The sequence below is a fragment of the Theropithecus gelada genome, chromosome 3 (genome assembly GCF_003255815.1).
Source record: "Theropithecus gelada isolate Dixy chromosome 3, Tgel_1.0, whole genome shotgun sequence".
NCBI lineage: Eukaryota > Metazoa > Chordata > Mammalia > Primates > Cercopithecidae > Theropithecus > Theropithecus gelada.
Window position 1 is genome coordinate 145,696,090 of NC_037670.1, and position 26,634 is coordinate 145,722,723.

Below are 26,634 nucleotides of genomic sequence, written 5' to 3' on the forward strand. Positions count from 1 at the left end.
CCTAGATCAGGTTTCCTTTTGGATCAGGGATCTGACCAAGAGCATATAGAACTCTTAAGATGGATTAATTTTTACTCTGTTCTTCTGATCTGTTTCATTTATCATGTAATAAGTTGACAAAGGGACTGAAATACACAGAGACATGGAATTTTGGGGTTACCCAGAAAAACCTCCGCTGACTCAGTCAAATTTGTGGTTTATATTTTAGCCATTGCTATGGTTAATTTCTGTTTGTTTTTACAATGCATATGAACAAATGTTTGATGAAAAAATTAAAAGAGAAGAAACCAAAAGTGAAATGTGAGCACTGTTAGACTGGCCAACATTTATTAAAGATACCAAGCTAAATGACGGAAAATGTGAACAATCTGGGTTACTTTAGTTGAAAAAATAAACCATTTATAGTACCCTAATACCTTTTAGGCTTGTTTAGTAGATATAAAAGCTTTTCTTTCTTTTGTGTCAAAGTTCCTATTGGGTTGCTGCAACTAATAAAATCAAAATCACATTAATTCAATTTCTCCTTTAATTGCTTCTTCTCATGGATTATCTGAAAATTTCAGCAATGACGTGGTATCCTCCAAGATTCTAAAGAGTGGGCCAGAAGCACATGAAGGGTGGAGGAAAAGTAGGGAAATGAGGGAAGTTGTCATTTCTGAGCAACTACTATGTGTTAGTAGGTGCATAGCCTTTCAATAACCCCACTACGTAAGCGTTGTTAACTCTACAGAGGAGGAACTTAAAGTTTTAAAAGGCTAGTAACTTGCCCAGGGTTAGTGGTAGTTAAGATTTAATCCTACTTCTGATTTATGTCAAATTTCTACTGCTTCATATCTCCTGTAAAACTCAGGTACAAGATTAAGACATGCCCGATAGAAAATCTCAGAAATAAATTGGAAGTATTTTCCTATATGTTTATAATGAAGTAAGAGTTAGAAATTAACATCTGTGGACTTCATTTATCTGTACAGTCATGGCCTCTATTAACATGGATGAGCAAGCACTGACCCCCCCCCTCCCCGCCGTATATCTATATATACAGCGAGAGATGTGCTCTGTTGCCCAGGCTATAGTACAGTGGTCTATCTCGGCTTACTGCAACCTCTGCCTCCGGGTTCAAGCAATTATCCTGCCTGAACCTCCCAAGTAGCTGGGACTACAGGTGCCTGCCACCATGCCCAGCTAATTTTTGTATTTATTTTAGTAGAGACAGGGTTTCACCATGTTGGCCAGGCTGGTCTCAAACTCCTGATCTCAAGTGATCCACCTGCCTTGGCCTCCCAAAGTGCTGGGATTATTGGCACAAGCCACTGTACTCGGCCTATAATATATTTTGCAATGATAGCAGTAAAAAGTGTTCATGGTACTACCTGGATAATGGTGATTAAATATAATTTAATTAACATGGACCAAACTATAGATTTATTTTACCATTTTTCAGATGATTGAAGCAGAGCATATATGATCTCAACATATCAAGACTGTAACTGAGGATTATTTCATTTACCAGGTGTATGGTTTGGGGTTTTGGTTTTCTGTTAAATCTGTCAAGCTTTTAAGCTCAGTACGTCTCATTGCTTATTTAAAAATGTAATATGATGTGAAGGACAGAAATGAATTCAAATGTGTGTATTGGGACTTTCTAATGTCTCATAAAGTAAGTTTTTAATTTTTATAAATTCATTAGAGAGAACTAATATGATCTGTTTTTAAAAACATCCCTTTCTCTCATTAGTTGTTTGGTTTTTGTTTTTCTGTTTTGAGACAGGGTCTCGCTCCATTGCCCAGGATGAAGTGCAGTGGTTCTTTCACCATTCACTGCGGCCTCAGCCTTCAGGGCTCAGGTGATCCTCTTGCCTCAGCCTCCTGAGAAGCTGGGACTACAGGCTTGTTCCACCATGCCAGGCTAAATTTTCTGTTTTAAAAATTTGGAACGCTTCATGAATTTGCATGTCATCCTTACACAGGGGCCATGTTAATCTTCTCTATATCTTTCCAATTTTAGTATATGTGTTGGTGAAGCGAGCACCACTAGTTTTTGATATTATGATTTTCTTGCTTAGTATACTACAGTGTATAAAGTACCATACTAAAGTCTCCTGTTTTGTTTACTGGTCTATTAATTCTTTCAAAAGAGGCGATACAAATAGAAACATGTAAGATCTCAGACCTTTAAGAGACATGATAAAATATCTACACAGATATCTATAACATTAACCCAGGAAATCTTTGTGTAGAGTTAACAGCTTGATTTTGAAAAAACATAAGATAATTTAAACATATTTTGCTTTATTCTTTCCATGGTTTAATTACTATCATTTTAAATCACCTTTCATTATACAAAAACACATATTGAAACAAAGAACTGCTCATTTTCTAGTGATTACAGATACATCAACATAGATAATATTGATAATTCTAGCAAAAATTTAATTTTAGAAATCTGATCATTTTAAGTCAAATGAGAAGTACATCTAACACACTATGCTAGGTTAAGAATATGAAGTACTGCTTTAAATGTTTGCTGTGGAACCAAATGTAGAAAAGTTTAGACGAGTCATGGACCAATCATTACTGAATTCACCTCAAGGATATTTTCACTCTTCTCTACTTGGTAATAACCACTAAGGGAATACGGAAATTTCCACACATATGTAAGAAATGTGAAGGACTTCGAGATAGATATGCATTTTGAAGAAAACATTTATCTTCAGTGTATAAAATTCAATAAACATAAGTTAATTTTTCTTTCCAAAACACTACTTGCTACTTCTTCCTGGTGTCTTGACTTCTAACAAAACCTCAAAGTCGGTTGGTGTTTGGTCTGAATGTGTATTTCTATGAGTGTGCTGTAAATTGGCCTTGGAGAAATAGGGGTTTTCTTGAGTCCAGGAAGCCTTGTTGTGTTGTTTGGCTGTTACTTGGTGCCTTGACTATAACACATGAAGGGACTATGTGGCTTAGGTTGCCGCTTTCCTAGAAGGCAGGGGGAGATGGTGTTTAGTGGGTCTGCTGCTTGAGTAGGCCAAAGAAAACCTTGTTGTAAGTAGCGCCTCAGGGTGGAATACATTCTTTGCCAAGCATGTCATTCAGTTTCAGAAATAATTTAGCTGCTTTGGGATGTGGAGAGCAGGAAGGAATTTTGCTATTGGCTGCTGGAATAGTCCTGGTGAATAAAATGGTGGGGAGAAGATTTCTGAGAACGATCTGTTGCTAGGAGCTGGGGGCAGTTGAAACTTCAGTCTGCTCAGTTGGCACTAGCTGTATGCAGTCTGTTGCGGGCCCTGTGAGAAAGCTACCTGCAGGCTGCTACTCTGTAAGCCGACAGCCTCCATTGTACCTTCTGACTGCTCTCAACTGTCAAGCAAATGCTTAATCAGCAGCTTTTGAAAAAGAGCATGATTAATAAACCCATAAAACTCTCTTTTCTGATTAAAGCCACAACTGTGTGGCAAAATCTATTAGAGCTTAGTTAGAGACCATTATAGTAGAGAAAATAAATTATTAAAGGGCAGATTTGTAGGCACTCTAGGAAAACAGATTTGGCTGGACTTAGTCCCGTCTCCCAGCTGTGAGAATTAAATAGGAGTCTGGGGACATGTAAAATTTAGTGCAGGACGTAGTTATAAGACAGCAGGGAAAATGCTGTGACTGAAAGGCAGCAGCTCTCTATGAAATGCACGTTGATTTTCAAAGGCTGAAGAGTGTTTCTTCAGTTCCCCATGCTACTGTACGCTGATAGAGAATAGATGAGACCGAATTTTAGATCACACTAAAGTTTCTCTTTTTTTCAGCTTTATTTTTAAACCTTTTCCCACAAGTCTAGCTCATTAGAGCAAAAGAACTTTAATGAGATAATGGGCATAAAGTCAATCTGGAAAGTTGAAAAAACACCATTTGGTTGTCATTACTGGACTGAACTCAATTTTCATTTTGGGCATTTTTGTTACAGTTAAGGATATCAAATATAAATGTTGATCAATGTTTACTTCTTCAGAATTGCACACTAAAATAATGCATTTTCATAAGGTAGCTAATCCACAAGTTTCCAGTTAGTAGAGCTTTGTTTTTACTTTAGTTATTCCTTAAAAATAATCTTTTTTTTTTTCTAGAGAGTACCCAATAAGTCCTGGTACTATTAGGAGAACATTCCTAAAGCAGGTTTTAAAAGTAATAGCAAATTAGTGCATTGACTCTCATTTTGAAATGTATTACTTTATGCTCATTTACTTACTGCTTTACTCTATAAATGTTTGTTGATCATGAGCAATACATGAGATCACATGAAAGTACTGCCAGGGATACAAAAATAACAACAGTACCACTAATACCTTTACTGTGACTGATGCTATGGATAACACTGAATTACTTACAAAGGGCAAACTATGCATCAAGCACTGTTCTCAACGCTTTACAGAAACTCATTTATTCCCCACAACAACCTTTAGAAGTAAGTCCTATGATTATCCTTTACATACTTGAGGAAACTAAGGCACAGGGAGGTTAAGTAATTCCCCATGTTAAACAACTAGTAATGGGCAAAGCTAGGATTTGATTCAGGCAGAATAATTGCTACAGTTGAGTGTGTGTATATGGGTGTGTTTTGTGTGTGTGTGTGTGCACGTGCGTGTGCGTATGTGCTTAATAGAGGTAACAGTAGAAGAATGCTTAGAAAAATGCTGGGGGCAGAGGCCGTAGAATTCTAGCTATTGAGAGAGCCATGGAACTGACTTGAACCATGAACTTTGAGTAGGATCTGGATGTGCAGAGATGGAAGCTCAGCCTGGCAGCACAAGAGTAGCAAAGCAAGCCGTCCAAATCCCCTAATCTGTGGAGTATACAAAGTTGATTATGGATGGTAAGGTCAAGCTAGTAGATGAAACCAAATTGTAAACCTAAGAATCAGACTAGGAAGTGTGACTTTTGTTTAATGCCAATGGTAATTCATTGATTTTTTTTTTTTGTTACTATTGGGGAGATATGTTCAGAAATATGTTTCAAAGTTTAAGTCTAATGACAATGTGTGGTTAGATTGCAATAGAGAAAGACTGACATGTGTTTAGAATAAGATTACAATAAAAAGTCAGAAAATAGTGTTGAGGTAGCAGTTATTATGCAAAAGACAAGGTGGTGTCAGCAGTTTATTGTTTAGGAAAAAATCACTCAGTACCTTATACCTTGGCATTTATAAACTAGACAATCTCAAAACATGTTATTGAACCAAACTGACAAAATAAGAAGGCTTTATTATTCCAATACAAGCTTCTGAGTGTCATGAGTACACACCTTTTTTGATGCTTTTTTATAGCTTCTTAGATAAAAGCTCATTTTTGATAGTTACATTCGGTATGGTTTCTTGGGCACATGCTATGCTTCTGTGTGAAAGATGAGTAAATCAGATCCATTTTCGTTGTAGTTTTCCCCAGATGGCAAGTGTGAGTGGAGCAAGCACACTTTTGCCTGATTGGAAGCATCTGCAGTTTATTTGCTATGGTGTTGCTCCCTAATTTTTTTTTTTTTCCCTGACTCATGCTTAACAGAGTGCTGCCCAATCCTGCTTATTTTCTTCTCACTGCAACGTTCATATCAGCTGCCATTGGGGTTGTCTTCTTATTACTCTCTGAAATTCACTGTGCCAGAGCCTTCTCTGCAGCTCATATGAAATACAGCTAACTCCAAGCCCTTCATGTAGCTGTAGATCCAGGTGGTTACAAGATACCACGTGCTGGCATGATGATATCACAGATATGGCATGACTTATCAAAGCATGTGATTTTATTTTAAGTTTCATTCCTATCAGTAACTGAATACACGGTCTCTATCAGTTATTTCTGAGCCTGTTACATGGATCTTCAAACCTGGGAAGATTCCTCTGAAGCAAATGTGATAATAGTAGGGATTTTAACTTCTGCTTTTTTCCCCTGCCCACAAAGGGGTAGTATTTTAGGTCATGAGAAACAATGATGATGCCTTTGGCAAATTAAATTCAATGCCAGGGAATAACTCTACAGTCTATAAGTGCCAAAAACTATTGAAATTCACAGAAATGGCATCGGAATGATTGCTTCGAAATAGGAATTACAAGTGCATTTTAGCATTTGTAATTGCAGAGCTAAGAAGAACATAACAAGAGGTCTTAGACCGTCTGTAGAAGTGCAGCATTGCAAGGTGTAGTTCTCTATGATTTATAGGCTGAAGTAGTGAATGGACAGTAGGGACAGTCCACACATGGGGTATAATAATGAGTAAGAGTGTGAACACCTTGGAGAATAAGATTCAACTCGCTGGCTTTCCCAGCCGTAATAATTCAGTCAACAATGTTGGAAATATTTTCACTGGGTATATGATCTTTCTGTGTGCTACAGAAAAATACAAATATAGGTCCGAGCATGGTGGCTCACACCTGTAATCCCAGCACTTTGGGAGGCTGAGGTGAGAGGATCACGAGGTCAAGAGATCTAGACCCTCCTGGCCAGCATGGTGAAACCTGTCTCTACTAAGAATACAAAATTAGCTGAGCGTGGTGGTGCGTGCCTGTAGTCCCAGCTACTTGGGAGGCTGAGGTGAGAGAATCGCTTGAACCTGGGAGGTGGAGGTTGCATCACGCCACTGCACTCCAGCCTGGCAACAGAGCAAGACTTCATCTCAAAAAAAAAAAAAATTAGGGAGCAAAACAAAAAAAAAAAGAAAAATAAAAGTACAAATATAGAAAAAAGTTTCTATTTTCTAAGGCAGTGTCAGCCAGTGGAAAGATAACGTGACCCACATATGTAATTTTAAATTTTCCAGTAGCCACATTTTTTAAAAAAGTAAAAAGAAAGAGATGAAGTTAATTTAAATAATATGTTATTGGACCAAATATATCTGAAATATTATGTTTCAAGATATAATCAATATAAAAATTACTAGTGAGATAGTGCATATTCTTTTTTTATTTTGTCTTCTGAACCTGATGTGTATTGTACAGTTACAGTGCATCTCATCTGAGACTGGCTGTGTTTCAAGCGCTCAGTAGTCACATGTGGTTCATTACTACTATATTGGGTGGCACAATTCTAGGCATTTAAAAAGCCAGCTGGTATGAAAGGTTTTATATGATGATAAAGGTGCATCCATGTAAGATTTTCATAATATTATCATATTCCTCATTTAATGAATTAATTAGGGCAATGTTTCCAAGAGTGTGGCCAGAGAAACATCACTTTTCCTATAAAGTATTATGTAAAAAGTAGTGTGCAAGGAAATAAGATCAGAGACTTCTGGGTTAGCCCTAGAACTTAAAGTACAATAAAAGAAAATAATAATCATCATAGTAATTTTCATTTTTATTTTTATTTAGTGTTCTCCTTAATTTTTTTTTTAAAAGGAATTTTTCTTCAGCCTCTCTGCTGATGAAAACCTCAGGTGTGTTGATGCATATGCGGACTTCCAAGAGGAGAATGTATACATTTCCTATTCTCAATTGGTCGTGAAATTGTTTTTGCATAGAGCATCTCTTGGGCCTAGTGTTACAAGGAATATACTGTGGAAAATGCTGATTTAAGCCTCAAATAAGTGATGTAGGAATTTGGAAATAGGAAAAAGGCAAAATGGAGAGGTCCTGGGAGCCTTGTTTGGAATGCGGGTGTACCTTCAGTTAATTCTTCTCAAGTGTGTACAGCAGAATTTATTACAATATTTGGCTTGCTCTGCACTTGGCTGTCTCCCCACAAATTTTTAAGTTTTTAATAAAAAAGTCTTATTTACATTTTTATCCCACATTGGACCAGGCACAACTATCAGTAAATATTTGTTGAATTGAATGAAACAGAAAGTTCAATACAGACCAGTGCAAAGTGGGGAACTTAAGGAGAAAGGAACTTCTCTAGCCCAAGAAGAGAAACAAATCACACCAAGAAGTTAAGGTCAATGAGGAAATGACAATGAGAGCAGTAGTGTCATCGTAGCAGTGAAGGGCCTCTGAGCTCCTCTCAGACATTCGACTTCAGAGTCATTCACAGGAGAATATCCACATTAAAGGCAAATCAAAAGAGGAGAGAGCAGTGAAGAGAAGGTTAGATAGGGCAAGGCAGAGAATCATATGTCAAAAGCTAACAAAAACCTACCTTCACTGTAACGTGTGTGGGTGTTTCTGCCTTTAATAGATCAATCTCTAGATTTTTGAGAAAATCAGATCTGAGATACAAGGTAGGAGGAGGTGCACATCAGATGGGAAGGTCAAGAACAAGAGCGTAGGGAACAAACTCTAGAAAATGTACTTTTCTATCCAGATACCCCAAGAAAGACAAAGTTATAGAAATGAATTATTATTGAGACCAGTCAACATGGTAAAACCCCATCTCTACTAAAAATACAAAAACTAGCCTGGCGTGGTGGCACACACCTGTAATTGCAGCTACTTGCGAGGCTGAGGCAGGAGAATTGCTTGGACCTGGGAGGTGGAGGTAGCAGTGAGTCGACATTGCGCCACTGCACTTCAGCCTGGGCAACAGGGTGTGTGAGACGCCATCAAGAAAGAAAAAAAGAGAGAAAGAGGGAGAGAGTGGGAGAGTAAGAGACAGAGAGAGAGAGAGAAGGAAAGAAAGAGAGAAAGAAAGGAGGGAAGGGAAGAAGGGAGGAAGGGAGGGAGGAAGGAAGGAAGGGAGGGAGGGAGGGAGGGAGGAAGGAAGGAAGGAAGGAAGAAAATTTAGAGACAAATGCCCAGAAAATTGACTTCTTTGCAGATTTTTGTGGCTTTTCTCACATCAAGATAGGGAGCAGTTAGCTCATATTTCTACCTGGTAAGCCCTCTTGGAATCTAATTTCTGAATCCAGTTATAAATAAAGCCATTCACAGAGGAAGACAGAAAGCAGGGGGTAAAGCAATCCTCAGTTTCATCTTCCGTCCTCCTCTCCTCTACACCTAATCTGCAGTTTATATTTTTTTCCTATCTGACAAATCCTCCTTTTAGAAGTAGACTTCCCCCTTAGCCTGAACACAAAAGAAGAGAAAGATTTCCTCCATTTCCTCCATATTCCACCACTGATGGGAATTTTTAAATGTTAGATAAAACAGAAATATGGAACAAAATTGAGTATGCTAATGAAAGTTGGGTATAGAATAGCAAAATTAATCTTGCAGCCATAATTGTAGTGAGAGACCATTCCCAGAACTTCTGGAGACATTTCAGAGAATAATTTTTCCTGTTCTAGACTTAGACATCAAAAAGAAAAGGCAATTTTCTTAATTCTACTCTCAGCAAGCATCTCCAGAACATTACCTCTGACCTGGCTTCCAAACACCAGACATACTCTTTCAGCTTGTCCTTCCAAAGTTTTGGCCACCCAAAGAATGCACCAGGCTGAAGATCAAAGAACTCTGCTGGTTTACACTTGGCTGCTGGGACAGCTCTGTGTTGTGCCTCTGCTGGAATTAGTGCTGTCTTCATCAGAGGAGTCAGCCACAGGAATAGGGCAACCAGTCATTGGAGACAGGAAGAAGTGGCGAGGATAGCATCAGTGCAGTGTAAAAGCTGTGCTCCCTGCTTCCCAGTGGGAGACAATGGCTGCCGTAAGAGGGTTTAAGCCTGGGAGAGCTGTGGGCATCATTTGGAGGTAGTCTTCTATCTAGAAATTGTGATCACCATTAGGTCATGATCACAACAAGCAAGAAAAAAATTAGTTTCCTATAGGTTTTTTCTACAGCTGGGCTCCAGAATTTTAAAAACACATTCTGACTTATTATCTCAGTTGACCCTCCCATAAAATGAAGCAAGATTGGAAGTCATTAGACTGAAGGAAACTTGAGAACAGAGAGAATCCTGTTTCTCTTGTACCTGCCATCCCTAACACAGCACCTGGCAGTAGTGAGCTGTCTGTAAGTATTTGTTGAGTAAATTAATAGATGATACCCATTTTGCAAGTGGTGATCCTGATTGGGAAATAATTAACAATCATGCCCAAAATAGGAAAGATGTTAAGTAACTGAGTCAATGCTATAACCCAGGTCCTCTGATTCATTTTCCAAAGAGCCTCTAGGAAGACTTATAGACCTAGTGAGCTTTCAAAACATGTGGTGGTTCACCGAGTGCCTTTTTTTCTAGAATTATTCCCTCCTTCTGGCTTAGGCTCTTGCTAATTTCTGAAGCCAGTTGTTCCTATTTTAAGACCCACTGACTCGCAGCCCATGATAAATAAATATGACACACCTGTCTCACCACCAGAGGACATGATACATCCTTTCCAAATCTTTTCCACTCTCCTCAAGCTTTCATCCCTATGCCCTAAGTCTCAACAGATTGTTAAGAAGATCAAAGTCAGCTGGTATAAACCTACGTCTCCAAATCCTTCTATACCTTCACAGATCCGTTATCTAAGAGGGAGCTGTCTCTTCTCTCAGAGGATAATCCCTCCACTTTCCTCAGACCTATTACCTCTTTTCTCCTGGGAGCCTGGGTCCACCAATTAATTATTCTTCAAACTTATCCTTTCTACGGCCTCCTTCTTCTCTGTCAGCAAACATACAAATCACCCCCATGTTAAAAAATAATCTTTATCTTTGTGACTCCTGGTCATGTCTTACCATCTTTCCCTTTCCTTTTCTGTCAACAGATAGACTCCTCAGCATGGCTTCCACCCTGACAACAGACCATTCTATACCATCTCAAAGTCCACAGTGGCTCCCTAACTGCCCCTGTGGGCCTTTTCCTTAGCTAAGACACTAATTACTCTCAGGGTAGTTGAGCAGCAAGGCCATCACCCTCTGTCTCCCTTCTGTGCTGCTTCTGACTTCATGGTGCTGAGGAAACTCTGAATTTTCTGTCTGAGGGAAACAGGGCCACTGGAATTGTTAACAAGTGTATAATAACAGGAGGAATTCTGACTAGTTGTCATGGAGGAAAGGGTAACTGTATTAAATGAGTAGGTTATGAGGCTATGTTTTGTTTTGGTATTCAGGAGCAGAAGAATAGAAGAAGAATAAAGAAAGAGAAAGGATGGGAAGCTGCTCGTCAGTTGTGTGTCACATGGTAGGGCTGGCTTTAGGTCTTGGGGCTGTCCACGCAAAAGGCCAAAAGAGGCAAGACACCGCTTCTCCACTAGAGCACCTACATTTGCACCTGCACTCTGTGAGGGTTCCCAATCCTTGCTTTCAGGGAGGTGAGGAGGAGGAGCTCAGAAAGGAGAGATCCATTCGAGTCTGGATTTCCTCAAACACCCCACATTTCAGAACCCTTGCAGGAGAAGAACTACCACTCTAAAAACCTCTTTCACCTATTTAATGATGCCTCCATTCTAAACTCTTTGGTCCAAAATTGGAGAGGGGGCCACTGGTTTGATTACAGGTTAGCTTAAAAAAGCAAAAACAAAAAATTATATCCTTTCCTTTCTTACTGCCGTGGCCAGAAGAGACGGAGCACAATGGAAGTCTAAAAGTCCATAATAGTTTTACAAAGTAGAAGCCCCTGAATGAGAAAAATGATCAGAAAAGGGCTAGGGAAACTGAAGGAAAACATCTCTAAATAAAATATTGGAAAGGCCCAGCCTCACTTATTGTCATCATAGAAAAGGCAGAGGAAATTGTATACAAGTATATTTCAAGTCTACCAGTCCACACACACCTACAGGCAGCCATATGTCAGACTTTGTTCCTGTGGGTGAAAATTAGGTGCCCTACCTGCCCAAATCTGAATTGATCCTCCAGAATAATGGTCAGAGCAAGTTACAGAACCTGAACAGTATCCACATTGTATTCGTTGTCCCTTCACAGAGGACTGGTCAGTAGCCCCAGTGATCCAAAAAGGAGAGGCACATTATCTCATTTCCCCTGGATACAATACTAGTTAAAAGTGGAAAGAATTATAAACAGAACATTACAGCTTCATTAAGCCCATGATGCAGGTCAAGTTTCCTGGCAGCCACTTCTGCCCCAGGCTAGTGCTAGACATGTAGTCATTTACAGGCAGAAATAATAGAGGATTATACAGTCCTCTCTGTGCAACATGTGTTGAAGCTTTATATAGCTATTAATGCTCCTTTCCTGCAGAAAACGGTCAGATAAATATAACCAAAAGAGGGTCATTGCCTAATCCTGATGATTCAAGTGGGTGCTGCAGGCCACCTCCATAAAACATTGGTTTTCTCTTCTGGGATGCAGTCCCTTTTCATTATTAAGTAAAGAAAAGACTTCTCTCTCTGGAAAGCAAGGTTTATTTTGCTGATGAGGATTTCAGATGAATTTTAGATACTATGAAAACTATATTATTAAGCCTGTTAATAGGTATAGTAATTACAATTTTTATTGATTTTGAAGATTTTTTCTTAAATTTATATATGTCATCAAACATGAAAAGTCTTTCCATGTTTTATGAGTGCATTAGAAATGCTGTCCTTTATTAATCAGAACTGGAAAAATTGTATCGTTTTTTACACTGTGAGACTTTATACATCCCACTCATCTGTCAGTGAAGCAACACTTCCTTCCATTTTTAGTAAGTTAATTATTTCATCCCTCTTATATTTTTCGCCCTATAGGTAATTCTGAGTCTTTTATTCACTTTTCACACTGTTGAAAGATTTCACAGTCACTCCTCAGTTGATATTTAGGAAACTCTATTTTAGGTACTTTTGGTATTATCTTTTCTTTGCACTTTCCGAGGTTTCTAGTATTGTTTTTACTTATTTTCTATTCCTGAAAACGGAGCTTCAATTAAGACAGATAATTTGTTCTTTTAGGAGTTCTGAAATGCAGAATGTAATCACATATTATTTTGAATAAATAAATACAATGTATGCCATTCATTTTGCTGACTTTTCTTAAAATTCTCAGCTGCACTCAGCTCTAGGATTACAAGGTTTGAACTAACATTTTTCTCCCTTTGAAAATTTTGCAAGCACAAGACACTGTAAGAACCTGTTCAGTTCAAATGTAATTAATGTAATTTAAATGCTCAGAAATTAAAAGGCTCTTTAAAACATGGATTGGAAGCAAGTAGAAAGCTGAAGGGTACCCAGCCAATTCATTTATTACCCTAAACAGGATGATAAAAACTGATTTTCTTCCAAACATAGGTCCTAATGTCCATGAGAAAGGAGGTTCATTCCATGGACAGGGAAGCCCCTAGTAGACAGCTGCTTTTTCAGGATTTTTGTATTCAGGCAAATGTAGTAATCTGCTTCCTCTATGTAAGTACAGGCATCAGTAACCTCCCTTCTTCTACCTTGAAATCTAAGTTATGTCAACATTCAAAGAGTTTCAACTGCTAAAGATAAATACCCCTCATTCAAAAAGGAAAAGAGCGACCAAATGCATAGAAGTGGGGCACAGAGCCTTCCTTGAGATCCTCATGAAGGCAAAATAATGACATTTCTCAGTAAGTTTTAGACAGTTAATTAAGAAATTTGACCTCTATTTCTCCAAAAGACAAGCATTAACTAGGCCAAAATGGGCAGCCAGACATTGTGAATATTAATATCACAAAAAGTTAATTCACTTTACAGAAGGATATTTTGCATAATGGAAAATGCTACTAATCTAATTAGAATATAGTTTTCTTTACTAAAATCTATTAACTTTTAAAGCATATTTCTAAGATATAAAACAGGTATGATGACCTTTTATTAATGGTTGTTTTAATATTTTATTGTTTTTATTACAAATAATACAAAATGTATGTAAGAAATCACTGCATGTTCTTTCTAATCTTGCCCCAGACATCACAGTTTGGTATATATCCATCTATCCTTTGTATTATTATAAATATTTACCAAGAAATGATACAATTCAATGCAAACTTTTGTTTGTAACCTACATTTTTTACTTACAATATCATGAATACCTTTCTAGATCAGTACATACTAATTTGTTTTTATCGTTTTTTTAATGGCTGAAGAAATACTGAGAATCACTGAAGAAAGAAAAACAAATTACTCATAATCCCACCACTTTAAAAAAAACATGTAAAATGCCTAATGAACATCTGTTCTCCACCTATCCCATCATACTCAGTCACTCTATGCTCTGAGGTTAAAGAGCATATAACAGTTGAGTGTATATTCTTTAAGATTTTGTCCAAACTGACACTGATATGTTTATATATACACCGCATACATTGGTATTTTAAAATAAAAATGAAACAATGCTATAACAGTAGCCCGCAACTTTCTTTTTTCTCCAATTTAATGTATTTTGCACATTTTTTCAGGTCAGAAGATATGAAATTAGCTTCCTCTTTTAAATGACTAGATAATCTTTCATTATATGAATGTACTGTATTTATCTATTTCGTCATTTATTGACATACATTCAGATTTTCTTATGCTTTGCTACCATAAATATTGTTACAATGACCATCATCTTACATAGAAATCTTTTTATTCTTGTACTCATTTCTATAGTAAAGATTTCTAGAAGTGGAATTTAAAAAAAATTTAAGTGAGAATTTTAAACTTTAATATGCTCTGCTAATTAAACAACGTATAAGTGTGCCTGTTTCCCCACAGTCTCACCAACACTAATGCTAGTTAACATCATTATATGTTAAAGTAAAAAATACAAAACAAATGGTCATCCCAGTCCTGTGACACAGTGAGAAAAATTGCACAGAGAAGTGTTTCATTCATTTATATATGTCGCTTAGAGTTATTGATTCTTCTTTCCAATAGCACTAATTTCAGGTTTTCTTATTTCCAAGAAGGATATCATTACATGCCAAGAAGCTGGGAGAGAATTGAAATTTAGTATTGATAAAGTATATGTCTTAACACATATCATATATTGAATACGGCCAATGTGACTTAAAACCTATATTGATTCAACAGATACTATTGTTCATGTACTGTCTAGGTTTATAAGGTCTTGGGGAAAATCCAAATATATTACAATAAAGCACAATAAGTCTGATAAAAGCGTTATGACACTGCAGCAAAGAAAACACAAATTTCTTTGGTCGAGAAGGGGAATGAGTGTGTTTTTGGAACCCCAAACTCTTCTCATTTGTCCAGCCAATTACCCAAAGATTTCCAACTTATCCTAGATTATTCCCCCTCTCCTTCAGTGCTCATAACTTCCTTTTACACATCTCGTATCCTGGCTCCTTCCCCACCAACCTAATGCAGACTTTCATCACCTTTCCCCTGAACAATTCATAATACCCTCCTAACTCACTTTCCTACCTCTAGACTCACTTGTCTTCAGTCCAGCTTTTGTATTTTTTTAAGTATGCAAATCTAATTATGTTGAGATAGCCCACCCCACCCCCATCATCATTAAAATCCTCTCACCTTGTCCATGGCATATTATCAGGATAAAATAATAAATGGCTACAGTATGTAACGTACAGCTTAATTTTATTTTATATATGACATATATGCATATGTAATAGATACCATATGTATAGTATGTATATGAAACATAGTACTGACTAATACCAGCTAAATTCCTCAAGCTCTATAACTGCCATTTGTTCACAATATCTATTAAATGAAACTTATGCTATCTAATTCACAGATATGTTGTATAAGGTACACAATGTGATTAGTGGCACAGAGTAGGACTTTAATTCCAATCATGGTCACATTTATTGAGCCCTCACTATTTGTCATGCATGGTTCTAGGTTCTTTATGTGTATCCTTTCATTTAATCCTCTGAACAATTTTATAAGGCAGCCCTTCACAGAGGACGAAACTGAGGCAACAATGGATTGGAATTGTATGGGGTCACAAAGAGGGTGAATGGTAAACATTTGAATTATTTAGTCTGACTCACTAGCCCCACACTTAACCACTGTGCTTCTAATAATATTAGATCTAAATCCATCTATTCTCTTGTCACCGTGCCACCCTTGTCACAATGACTCTGGTTTCCAGCGTTCTGCATTCCAGTGAGTTTCACAGGAGAACTCCATAGTGTATGACCAAGGTTAGGGGTACAACAAGGGGCAGCATCTGATGCAGCATGTAAAATAGGATTAATACTTTTCCAAAGAGGAATCCTGTTTCCAAAATTGATCTACTAACATAGTTCACAGCCTGAATAATGATGTGCAGGAAAATTGCTATAAATGAACAAAGAAATGGGTGTATTCAAAGAATACATGAGTATAGCACATGAATAATATGTGACCTATGGTAAAAGGAAAACTTGCAGCTAATTCAAGATCTTATTCATTCCCAGGAGTGATTTTCGTTGTTGTTGTTGTGCCAGATAGATGTCTGTCATCACAAAATATTTATTTTGTTTATAATTTTAAGAAAATAGTAAATGGATGACAATTGTTTCCATATAGCTCTGTGGTATTTTCTTTTTGCTTTTGGTCCCTGTTGCCACATTTGAGTTTTTCACTAACGATCCATCATCGAATAAATGGTCTCACGTGATTTCTCAGGTCGGTGTTTTTATATAAGTAGTCATTGGAACAGCTAACTCAGTTATATAGATTCTCCTGGCCGTAGGTTCTTTGACAGACAGTTAAAGATATGTCATCAAAAATAATTGTCTCCTCAGGAAATTAAAATTCTCTGAGATGGCTGAATTAGCTTCCATATAAGCAATGTCAACTTGTTTCACATATTTTTATAGTCAGCTTTATGGAACTATAAAAATTTGTTTGTGGAACATCTTACTACTGACAGTGAAATTAGGCAACTATTAAAAAATTTTTGCCAAAAGTTAGTTTAGTTCTGGATATCTATATGTGGAAAAATAAAACTAGACCCCTATCTCTTGCTATACACAAAAGTCAAATCAACATGAATCAAAGACTTAAATCTAAGACTCAAAACTATGAAACTACTAAAAAAATATTTGAGGAAACTCACCAGAACATAGGTCTGGGCAAAGATTTCTTGAGTAATTCCCCAAAAGCACAGACAACTAAAGCAAAACTGGACAAATGGGGTCACATCAAGTTTAAAAGCTTCTGCACAACAAAGGAAACAATAATCAAAGTGAAGAGACAACTCACAGAATGGGAGAAAATATCTTCAAACTATCCATTTGATAAAGAGTTAATAACCAGACATATAAACCATATAAACAACACAAACAACAATAGAGAAAAGTCTCATCATCCAATTTAAAAATGGGCAAACAACAACAGAAAAAAAAATCTAATAATCCAGTTTTTCAAAATGGGCAAAAGATCTGAATAGACATTTTTCAAAAGAAGACATACAAATGACCAACAGGTATATGAAAAGGTGCTCAACATCAATGATCATCAGAGAAATGCAAATCAAAGCTACGGTGAGATACCATCTCACCTTACTTAAAATGGCTTTTATCCAAAAGACAGGTAACAACAAAGGGAGGCAAGGATGTGAAGAAAGGAGAACCCTTATATGCTGTTGGTGGACATGTAAATTAGTGAAACCACTATAGAGAACAGTATGAACAGTATGGAGGTTCTTCAAAAAACTGAAAGTAGAACTATCCTGTGATCCAGCAATCTCACTGCTGAGTATATAGCCAAAAGGAAGGAAATTAGTATATGGAAGAGATAGCTACACTCCCGTGTTTATTGCAGCACTATTCACTTTAGCCAGGATTTGGAATCAACCTAAGTGTTCGTCAACAGATGAATGGATAAAGAAAGTATAGTACTCATACACAATGGAACACTATTTAGCCATAAAGAAGAATGAAATCCTGTCGTTTACAACAGCATGGATGGAAATGGAGGACATTATGCAAAATCAGATAAACCAGGCACAGAAAGACAAACTTCGCATGTTGTCATTCATTCACAGGAGCTAAAAATTAAAACAATGGAACTCATGGAGATAGAGAATAGAATAATGGTTACCAGATGCTGGGAAGGGTGGGGGGTTGGAGAGTGGGAAATGGGGATGGTTAATATATACAAAAATATACTTAGATAGATGAATAAGATCTAGTATTTGATAGCACAAGAGTGACTACAGTCAACAATAATCTATTATACATTTCTAGATAACTGAGGGAGTATAATTGAAATGTTTCTAACACAAAGAAATGATGAATACTCAAAGTGATGGATACCCTATTTACCCTGATGTGATTATTACACATTGTTTGGCTATATCAAAATCTCATGTATCGTACAAGTATTGTATATTAGTGTCCTACTGTGTACCCACAAAAATAAAAAAATTAAAACACACAATAAAGAAAAAGTTAGTTTAGTTGATCTACACCATTCTTAACTTTACTAACTTCCAAAAAAACTGTATTTCATGGAGCATAGTTTGGGAAACATATGACCTTTCTAAGAATTATTATATCATTCTTATTTCCATAAACCTTTTAGAGTACAATTAAAATAGGCTTTTGAAACTTTATGTAAAACCATAGGGAAAGATAAAAAATAATGACCAATCTATTGAACAGTTTATCTTACTAGATAGTATTTTTTCCCCAATTAGTAGCCTTAACTGTTAAACTATTCTGTGATATACACATTTCCAATTAAAAGGAACAGCTGGGGCAAGGCAGGGGGACTCACTGGGAATCAGTAGTGTCTAATGCTACATCCATTTTGGTTTTGACCTGTTGAAATTAGCCAGTTCACTGGAGCCTTAAAACACAGTTGGCCTTTTAACGATAAAGCAGAAGATCCACACAGTATTCGATCTGGGCAGAGTAACAACTACAAAATTCTAAAACAAAGCCAGTCCTCTGTCTTTAAAGCAGTGTTAGCTCAGTTCTGCTAGGCCAGGCAAGCATATCTGATTGGGACAGCAGGATCCCAGAGCAGCTGTGGACCAATGCAGATACGTGACATATTCTGGAGATCAGCTTGAACTACCACGGGGCTGTGAATTGTTGAGAATCAATGGCAGAAGGCAGATCTGCTGAGCATGTGACAGAGGAGGGAAACCCGGTGACTTCAGCTGAATGGAGAGAGGCAACCTGGGGTAGAGTCACAGCATCAGCTTTTTAAAGTGAAAACTGTGGAGACTTAGAAATATGTGATCTATAAGAACAGACTTGCCAGACTTGGCCTTGAATAAAAGAGTCATTTTATCCTACACAGGGAATTGTGACAACTGCTTAATAGTAATGATCAAATCACAGCAACAGCATTCAAGTTCAGGAAATAATGAGCTAAAGTAAAACCAGGAGGAATTTAAGACAAGCTAAAATGACACTCTAGTATCCTGACATTTCTTCAGTACACCTGATTTTATAACTGGGGCCATGGTGTCTTAAGTTCCTCCATTAAGACGGACAACCCCTAATTTTGCATCGCATGGCAAAGATGATAGCATATTTTCCATAGGAATATGTCAACACCTTACTGGGCATGCTTGATGATAACTGACAATATCAGAGCCTGAACTGATATGGCTGTGTTGGGTTCTGAACAAACTGCTTCAGAGTTTTGTAACTGGCACCATATGCTTTACACAGTCCCCAAATGCAACTAGACAAAACCCATTGCCAATCTGTTCCAGATTGTCTTGTGTATTTTATGGCTAAGGACTGAATTGCAAGCTAACATTCACAGCCGGGAAGAAAAATTTGCAATTTATAAATCAGGGTCCAGTAAGTCTAAGAGACAAAGGATGCCCACTGCTTTGCAGGCGGAGGTATAGGAGAGGATCAATTGCTTTAGGCCCCACTTCCCCTGTCTCTGTTGTTTCCTCTGCTTAGAAAGCCTGTCAACCTCCTATCCTCCTGGTGAACTTCAATATACTTCAAGTTTGAACTAAAGCATCTCGAGCTGACCATGTTCTTTTGTGCCAACACTGTGTCCAGAGCAATCTTCATTACAGCATTTATCACTCTCTGCAGCAATCATGTGTTTACATATCTGTTTTCTCTTCTGGAACTCCATGAGGGCAGGGGCTGTGGCAGGCTCACACGGATGTTAAACAAATGTCTGTTAAAGGAATCCATTGGAAAAAAAAAAATGAATAAATGTCATAAATTGTAAACTTCTTTGGAGAACTAAAAACACATGACAAATGAGTCCTGATGATTTTGAAAATCATATTAAGTCAAATATTTTCCTTGATGACAGGCACAAATATGTAAATATTTTTTTCATTGCCTACCATGGGAATTTATTTTAAATCTTTAGTTAATAAGTGATTTTCTAATGCACTATTATCCAAAAGTGGAAATTATATGAGTGACCCTGCATGAAGTGGAAAGATGAGTTGAGGCTTTTTTTCCAGGGGAGGGGATGCATTTGGTCTGATTTATGTATACTCTGGCTTAGTCTCACTTCTGACCAACTGTAAGCATTTTAAAGCGCAGCTGGTAATGTTTAAAGATGCCATCTGTAGCCATGACAAAAGAGTCTTCCCTGATGAAGATTTAATTGGTCCATAAATGTTTCACAAACACAACCTTTGTTTCTTAGTACAGTGTGTTTTGTTCTATTTTGTTTTATTTTTCAGTCTATGAAGCATGGATTTGAAGTCAGATAAACCCATGGTTCAAACCCTATTTGTTCCACTTATTAAGCTGTGTGCCTCCAAGAAAAGCTTCCTCCAAACTTTCCAAACCTTTGTTTCCTCATCTACTGAATGAGAATGATAATATCTGCCTCAAACGGCTGCAAAGATTCAATGCCATAGTGCTTCTGAAGTTCCTACCCCGGGGCTTGGCATAACCAAGTTCTTTATAAATGGCATTTCCCTTTCTCCTTGTCAACTCTTTAGGAGGCACTCTTTAAGAGTTAGGTGTACCTTATCTCTTCTTTAGCTTATTGACTGTCCTCCTGTAATTCCCACAATTTTTAAAGAGCAAATGCTTGTAGATTATAATCTATGCAATGGGATACCCATGGATGCCAGTAAGATGTGACCACACAGAACCATTACTCTGCTGTAGGAAACTTCACACAAAACTGTGCTCTTACAGGTTAGAATATTATTCTATTGTTAATGCATTTTTACCTTCAAAAGAGCACCAAAGTATGATTATCAAATTGTGCTCCTCTTTTAATTTTTAATATTAATTTAGAGTTACAGAAACTTTTCAAATACTCTTCGCCAGTTTCTTCTAATGTTAACATCTTGCATGACCATGGTACGTTTAGAATTCCTAAGCTATTAAACTTGGTACAATTTATTTACTTAGCCAAACACCTTATTTGCATTTCACTAGTTTTTTCATTAATGTTATTTTTCTGTTCCAGGATCCAGTTTAGGACCCACATTACTTTTGGTTATCATGCCTCTTATTCTTCGCTAGTGTGTGATGATTCCACAGTCTTTCCTTATCTTTCATGATCTAGACATTTTGAAGAGTGAAGGTCAGTTATTTTGTGGAATGCCTCACAGTTTGGAATTACATAATGTTTTCTGCTGATTAAATGAAGTTATAGATTTGTGGCAAGAATGCTACAGAAGCGATGTATTTGTCTTACTGACATGATGAGGGTAGTGTTTGCTGGGTTTCTTCACTGTAAATTCTCATGTTTCTCTGTGTCATTAATAAATATCACAGGATAGTGAACTTTAAGGCTACTCCTTAGAGTATTTTATCATTATTATTAATTTTTTTGAGACAGAGTCTCACTCTGTCACCCAGGCTAGAGTGCAGTGGTGCAATGTTGGCTTACTGCAACCTCCACCTCACAAGTTCAAGCGATTCTCATGCCTTAGCCTCTTGAGTAGTTGGGATTACAGGCGCATGCCACCATGCGTGGCTAATTTTTTTGTATTTTTAGTAGAGATGGGGTGTTGTCATATTGACCAGGCTGGTCTCGAACTTCTGACATCAAGTGATCACCCACCTCGGCCTCCCAAAGTGCTGGGATTACAGGTGTGAACGACTGCACCTGGCCTCTCTTTAGAGTATTTTAAAAATATTATAAACATGTATAAAAATGTGAGACTACACATAGAAAGGACTGTTAAGTCATAGATACAAGTATGCTTCATAGGTTTATAATTTTTACATTGTTAGAATATGTTTGAACTAAAAATGAATATTAACTTTTTAATCTCACAATGCCATAGTAGTCTGAATGTTCAATTTTGAAAGCATTGGCATTTCTGGGCAGAATTTAGCTCCTTTTAGCATGCTTTGAGCTCAACTGTGGATGTATAGCATGTGGTCAGTGAGTAATCTTTGAAAAATTATTCAACTCTAAATAATTACTAGTAAAGCTTCAATGAGAGATACAATTTATAACATTAAGACATGTAATGGGATACATTTTTTGCAGCAGACCGTATTTCATATGTCACTTGGTTGCACACACTTAACTTGCATTAATAGTGGAAGGCAAGCCTTTACTCTTCTGCCATTGTGTGTGCACATAGACTGCCAGGCCCTTTCTTCTACCCCTCTGTGTCTAATTTTCAACCATGTTCTGATGCCATACATTTATGGTTATGACGGGTGAGCTCTGCTAGTGAAAGCATATTCCAGAGAAGCCTAGCATCCCAGCTCCATCCTTTTGGCTGTTTCATGTGTCAATTGGACTCACATTTCTATCTGTTAATGCAATAAACATGTAATAAACACCTGTAAGTCAGGCCCTATACTCAGTCATTAGACATAGGTGGATTAGATGAGAGACTATAAACAGTTTAGCAAGCATTTATTATTGCAACTGGAAACTGAAGTCTATGAGCAATATAATTTTATTTTCATAAATTTTAAAAAACAACATATTTAAATGTAAAGAAAATTAAGAAAATTAGACTTCAAGGCCAGGGAAACTGCATACTTTATCTTGGAATATCATCCCAGATATGTAGATTGCACAGTAGCTGTGGTCCAAAGTTACATATTTTTAACAAAGATAAACTTTGGTTGTTGATGTAGCAAGGTTCTAGAGCACAGTTTTTAATAAATGTGTTAATTGAGATTTGTCTTCATATCATTATTTATTTGATATGACATATAATTTGAAGTAGTCCAAATCTCTTCAAAAAAGTGTTAGTATGGGAGAATGCCAACTGACACCAATCCTTTTAATGAAATTTAACACAAAATTAATATTCTGGGATTATTGTGAAATTTGAAATTATCTTAATTTACTCAGGCACCAGTGAGTTTTTAAAAGTATGTCTTACATATTTTTTAATTATAAGCTTTTAGTTGAGTAAGTATTAAGTGGGAAGTTCGTTTCAAAAATAATAATGACAGTAATGGCAATAATAATAATAATAATAATAGTACTCTTATTTTCCCCATTTCACAGATAAGAAAATTAAGGCAAAAAGAGACTAAGCAACTTGCCCAAGACCACACAGCTAGTAAGTGGCATAGCCTTGCTCAGATTTGGGCCATCTAACCTCAGTCTACACTCTTAAAGTCTTATCCTCTACAACTTTGTAGATAGTTAGGTTATAGGATAAGCTGGTATAATGAAGAGTCCTACATTACAGTGATTTAAATAAGATAGAACAGTATTTCTCTCTTGTAACAGTATAGGAATGAGTGGCCCAGGCCTGGCTAGACAGTTCTGCTGTCTTGTGTGCATGACTTCCATCTCTGGTCCAAAGTGTCTGCATGCCTTGTTGCCATCTCCCAGCCATAAGGAAAAGGAGGAGGGAAGTGAAAGGCAAGCAACCTCCTTTTGAAGGATGTGACTCAAAATTCACTTTTGCTCACATTCTGTTGTTTAGTACTTGGTTGCACGGCCACACATATCTGCAAGAGGGGTAGGGAAATGTCCTCTAATTGAGTTGCCATGTGTCCAGCTAAACCTCCTGAGTTCTATTACTAAAAGAAAGAAGGGGAGAAAGAATACTGAGGTGAAATTAGCAGGCTCTGCTAGAACCTTTCTCTCTGGCTTTAGACTCCCACCTACCCAGACAGGTGGGAGTCTATATAGAACTCTACGTAGAATCCCTATTCTCCCCAAAGGAGACCACCCAGTTCAGAGTCTAAGGTTTCTGGGAGATGTACTGGATGCTGGAAGCTTTTCCTTGTTATTCAGTCACCTATAGCTAAAAAGACAAATTATATGCCACATCCACTTCATACTCTATAAGGAGAATAACCTCAAAGAAAACTCGCATTCAGATAAGAACGGAATGGTAAATATATGGAGGTCAGTTGTGCATAGCAATTACCATATTCGGTGGCAGGATTTACAGGCTCCCTGTTCCAACAGGGAATATGTTCTTTGGTTTGCTCAACTGTCAACGTTTCTTGGAGTAACTCTTTTGAACATTGCTTTTTTTTTTGGAGAATTATTCCTTATTATCTGGAAGTGGTTATTTGAGAATATTCCCTAATTGAGAGGTTGCACAGTTTTGGTGGTTTATATTTTTATTTTTGTCTCCCTGTCACCCAAGCTGGAGTGCAGTGCAGTGTCACGATCGTAGATGACCTTAGACTCAAACTTCTTGGATCAAGCAGTCCCCCTTTCTTAGCCTCCCAAGTAGCTGAGATTGCCGGCATGAGCCACTATGCCTGGCCACAGTTTTTGCCTCCTACTTTCCACAAGGGCAGGGGTAAGACCCAGATTTGTTTTAAAGGTCAAGCAGTCAAAGGCTTTTTATAAGCCAAGCTTGTGATTTCAATGGAAATATACATCCATAAAAAATACAGTGGAGATATATATATATATATATATATATATATATATATATATATATGTGCATCCACACAGTTCCATGTAAATAAGCTATTCTATGTTAACTAGTTCTGCTTTTCTCTAAGCCAAGATATACCATTGGAAGATGTCATTGTTTTGTATTTTCTATAACCATTTCCTAAAGGCATCTGTTGGCCATTTAATCATGTTAAAGCATTAAATGGACTCTGGCATATGCTTCCGTTCACTGGTTAGTCTGTTTATATTCTTAAAGTTTTGGGGGTATTCATGAAATGCTTTGGAAAGCTGTGACAGACTTGATAGGGCATGATGTCTGGCTGGTGTCTTCAACAGTTACCACAATGATTCATTCCCAAATGTTCTTCGTAGTGTGCTGGCCTCATCTGTATTACATGTGCCAGCACCTCACAGCACCTGAAAGCCTGTGTAGAAGAAATTCATATACCACTGTGACTGGAGAAAAGTAAAACTTGTTTGTAAATGTTTGTTTCCTTCACATTTCAAAATTCCACAGTTTAAGGGTCACTGGAGGTGTCTACCTGTGTGTGTGCATGCGTAGGTGTGTGCATATAGGGGAGTTTATGTAGCAGTTACCAAGATATTTGGTTGGTGCAAAATCAATTGTGCTTTTTGTTAATTTTTTTTTTTTTTGAGACAGAGTATCACTCTGTCACCCAGACTAGAGTGCAGTGGCACAATCTCGGCTCACTGAAACCTCCGCCTCCCAGGCTCAAGTGATTCTCCTGCCTCAGACTCCTGAGTAGCTGAAATTACAGGCACCCTCCATCATGCCTGGCTACTTTTTTTTTTTTGTATTTTTAGTAGAGACAGGGTTTCACCATGTTGGCCAGTCTGGTCTGAAACTCCTGACCTCAGGTGATTTGTCTGTCTTGGACTCCCAAAGCCCTTACTTTCAATGGCAAAAAATCGCAATTACTTTTACACCCACCTAATAATTGTAGACAAGAAATGTCCACATGGTGCCCAAAACTAATGCAACTGCATCTTTTATTAAATATTCAACTCTATTAGTAGTGCCACTCAGTCATAAGATTCCCTACCAGTTAACATCTTTAAGGATTACAACCTCATATGCTTTATTAGCAGACTATTTATATGTGGGACAGTCCATCCATGCTGAAGTATTTATAACAGCAATTATTTTAAGTATGAGTGATCAATATCTCCTGGGCAAACCTACTTACTGCTTAACAGGTAGAAAACATCTGTTGTTGTTTGGTGTCACCATTGTTGGCAAGTATACATCAATTAAAAATTTTACTCATAAGTGGGAGTTGAACAATGAGAACACACGAATATAGGTAGGCGAACACCACACACTGGGGCCTGTAGTGGGGTAGGAGGCTAGGGGAGGGATAGCATTAGGAGAAATACCTAATGTAGATGATGGGTTGATGGGTGCAGCAAACCACCATGGCACATGTATACCTATGTAAAAAACCTGCATGTTCTGCACATGTATACCAGAACTTAAAGTATAATCTAAAAAAAGGAGAAAAAAAGTTGTCTTTTAAAATCTCTGCAGCCTATTACCTATTTCCAATCAGTACTATTTCTGCTTCAACCTACAAAAACAGATTTGTTCCTTTGGAATATGAAATACGTTTTTCTTGTTCTTATTATTTTGTCACGTCCAAAACTGATCTAGATTCTTCAAAGTATGAGAGAACCCAAAGTATTAACACACAGTTCCAACACTATACTTCTTTGTTCACAAGTCAAAAAGAACTGAATGTTGTATCTGAGCATATGATTCATTCTTTTGTTCGTTTGTATTCATATTTACCCTTCTGGATTCCATCTGGAACGAAAACCAAAAGTGCTGAGAAACCACAACAAAGGCTGCTTTCCTTGGGTTTTCTACCTCACTGGAAGTGGGCAGCATTAGGCATTTCACAGGCTTCATCTCACTAGATTTTCCAGTCCAAATTCTACAAAAACCAGAGACTCATTTATTCCCAAATGGAGAATACAGGATGTCTTTCAGAATGGACTGCAGCAAGCAGGACCACATTGGCCCCATCCTGGCTAATTTGAAGGTTGAAAAAGAAAAGAACTTTATATTAGCTCAGAGATTTGGAATGCATGAGAAATGTAAAGAAATATTTCCAATATTAATGTCGT

At 37.3% G+C, this 26,634-nt stretch overlaps 1 protein-coding gene and 1 non-coding gene across 3 annotated transcripts in view; one reads left to right on the plus strand and one right to left on the minus strand.

The window, feature by feature from the left end:
• CPED1 (cadherin like and PC-esterase domain containing 1) overlaps positions 1-26,634 on the plus strand; it is a 310,570-nt gene that overhangs the window by 204,265 nt on the left and 79,671 nt on the right. The window lies entirely within an intron of this gene.
• LOC112621849 lies at positions 1,923-2,029 on the minus strand. Its single transcript, XR_003118787.1, has one exon. It is a non-coding gene; the product is annotated as a U6 spliceosomal RNA (small nuclear RNA).